Source organism: Physeter macrocephalus, chromosome 1 (genome assembly GCF_002837175.3).
Source record: "Physeter macrocephalus isolate SW-GA chromosome 1, ASM283717v5, whole genome shotgun sequence".
NCBI classification, from domain to species: domain Eukaryota; kingdom Metazoa; phylum Chordata; class Mammalia; order Artiodactyla; family Physeteridae; genus Physeter; species Physeter macrocephalus.
This window is the reverse complement of record NC_041214.2, coordinates 105,964,394-105,965,769: the sequence shown is the minus strand read 5'-3', so window position 1 is coordinate 105,965,769 and position 1,376 is coordinate 105,964,394. Positions and strand designations below refer to the sequence as shown.

Genomic DNA, 1,376 nt, shown 5'->3' with positions numbered 1-1,376 from the left:
AAAGTAGGATAAAATAAAGTTATTAAAATAAAAAATAATTATTAAGAAGAAAAATTTTTTAAAGTAAATAAAAAAGAAAAAACATGACGGTCAGAACCCTAGGACAATTGGTGAAAGCAAAGCTATACAGACAAAATCTCACACAGAAGCATATACATACATACTCACAAAAAGAGAAAAAGGGGGAAAAAGTAATATACCTTGCTCCCAAAGTCCACCTCCTCAATTTGGGATGATTCGTTGTCTATTCAGGTATTCCACAGCTGAAGGGAACATCAAGTTGATTGTGGAGCTTTAATCCGATGCTTCTGAGGCTGCTGGGAGAGATTTCCCTTTCTCTTCTTTGTTCGCACAGCTCCTGGGCGTCAGCTTTGGATTTGGCCCCGCCTCTGCGTGTAGGTTGCCTGAGGGCGTGTGCTCTTTGCTCAGACAGGACGGGGTTAAAGGAGCAGGGGATTCGGGGGCTCTGGCTCACTCAGGCCAGGGGGAGGGAGGGGTATGGATGCGGGGCGAGCGTGCGGCGGCAGAGGCCGGCGTGACGTTGCACCTGCCTGAGGCGCGCTGTGCGTTCTCCCAGGGAGGTTGTCCCTGGATCCCGGAACCCTGGCAGTGGCGGGCTGCACAGGCTCCCGGGAGGGGAGGTGTGGATAGTGACCTGTGCTTGCACACAGGTTTCTTGGTGGCGGCAGCAGCAGCCTTTGCATCTCATGCCCGTCTCTGGGGTTCACGCTGATAGCCGCGGCTCACGCCCATTTCTGGAGCTCCTTTACGCGGCGCGCTTAATCCTCTCTCCTTGCGCACCAGGAAACAAAGAGGCAAGAAAAAGTCTCTTGTCTCTTTGGTAGCTCCGAGCCCATCTCTGGAGCTCCTTTAAGCGGCGAGCTTAATCCCCTCTCCTCGCGCACAAGGAAGCAAAGAGGGAAGAAAAAGTCTCTTTCCTCTTCGGCAGCTCCAGACTTCTCCCGGACTCCCTCCCGGCTAGCCGTGGTGCACTAACCCCTTCAGGCTGTGTTCACGCAGCCAACCCCAGTCCACTCCCGGCTTACTGAAGCCCGAGCCTCAGCTCCCAGTCCCTGCCAGTCCCGGCGGGTGAGCAGACAAGCCTCTTGGGCTGGTGAGTGCTGGTCGGCACCGATCCTCTGTGCGGGAATCTCTCCGCTTTGCTCTCCGCACCCCTGTTACTGCGCTCTCCTCCGCGGCTCTGAAGCTTCCCCCATCCGCCACCCGCAGTCTCCGCCCGCGAAGGGGCTTCTAGTGTGTGGAAACCTTTCCTCCTTCACAGCTCCCTCCCACTGGTGCAGGTCCCGTCCCTATTCTTTTGTCTCTGTTTTTTCTTTTTTCTTTTGCCCTACCCAGGTACATGGGGAGTTTCTTGC

The 1,376-nt window shown here is 54.4% G+C and overlaps 1 protein-coding gene across 12 annotated transcripts in view; it reads left to right on the top strand.

Annotated features, from left to right (window-relative positions):
- The window catches only part of BBX (BBX high mobility group box domain containing), a 291,235-nt gene that overhangs the window by 152,153 nt on the left and 137,706 nt on the right, over window positions 1-1,376 (top strand). The gene's annotated exons all lie outside the window — the stretch shown is intronic.